The following is a 1131-nucleotide window of genomic DNA, read 5'->3' as shown; positions in this document are numbered from 1 at the left end:
CCGCCAATCGAAGCTAACAACTTTGAGATCAAGCTTGCAGTAATTCACATGGTTCAGCAGAATCAATTTAGAGAAGGACCGCATGATGACCCAAACCACCACTTGGAACTTTTCTACGAGATCTGCGGCACCATGAAAGTGAACGGAGTCCCTCCAGAATCAGTAAGGTTATTACTCATCGGATTTTACTTGAAAGACAGAACCAAGCAGTGGTTGATTCCCTTCCAGCAAACAACATTACATCTTGGGAGTAGTGTGAGCAGAAATTCCTGGACAAATTCTATCCACCAAGCAAAACTACCCACATGAGAAACTTGATTGCAAGTTTCAAACAAATAGACTCAGAATCATTATTTAAAGCCTGAGACAGATTTAAGAGTATGCTGAGACAGTGCCCCCATCATGGCCTTGAGAAATGGTTGGTCATGCACACCTTCTACAATGGAATCAATTATCACACGAAGGTATCCCTCGATTCTGCAGCAGGAGGAGCACTGATGAACAAGAGCCTTGATGAAGCTGAAGAGATCATAGAGAATGTGGCACAGAATCACCACTAGTGGGCATCAGAAAGATCTTGTGGTTCTTTCTCAAGGAACCCAATAAAAGTGTCAGGGAAACTTGATGTAGATGCAGTCACTCTCATGTCTGTAAAGCTGGATGATCTGACTAAGAAATTTAAGGCCATGGGAAACAACAACAACACGGCCAATGCGATAGTTTATGTTTGCGAAACTTACGGAAGTACGGATCATGCTCAAGATACTTGCCCCCTGGGGCTAATACAATCACAGATAAATCAACTTGAGCAGTGTGATGCAATAGTCAGCTACAACCAAAGGTAAAATAATCTGTACTCTAACACATACAATCCAGGTTAGAGGAATCACCCAAACTTCTCATACCGGAACAATAAGGATCAAGGGCCAGCAAAACCAAGCTATCAACCTGGACAACAGAGCTACCAACCTGGGCAGCAGAACTACTCAGCTGGACAACAAATTTTCAATAGCAACCTTCACAATTGTCCAGAATTGAAAAGATACTTGAAGAATCTCTCTCAGAGCAAAAGGAGATGAAGAATGAGATCAAGCTATTAACCCAAAGAATGGAAAATTCTGAAAAGCATCA

The 1131-nt window shown here is 42.1% G+C and overlaps 1 non-coding gene across 1 annotated transcript; it reads right to left on the bottom strand.

The window, feature by feature from the left end:
- Positions 1 to 299: 299 nt before the first annotated feature.
- On the bottom strand, positions 300 to 409 carry LOC122022147. Its single transcript, XR_006122876.1, has one exon. It is a non-coding gene; the product is annotated as a small nucleolar RNA R71 (small nucleolar RNA).
- Positions 410 to 1131: the final 722 nt, after the last annotated feature.

Source organism: Zingiber officinale, chromosome 9A (assembly GCF_018446385.1).
Source record: "Zingiber officinale cultivar Zhangliang chromosome 9A, Zo_v1.1, whole genome shotgun sequence".
Taxonomy (NCBI): domain Eukaryota; kingdom Viridiplantae; phylum Streptophyta; class Magnoliopsida; order Zingiberales; family Zingiberaceae; genus Zingiber; species Zingiber officinale.
The sequence above is the reverse complement of the archived record's forward strand: the minus strand, read 5'-3'. Positions and strand labels throughout refer to the sequence as shown.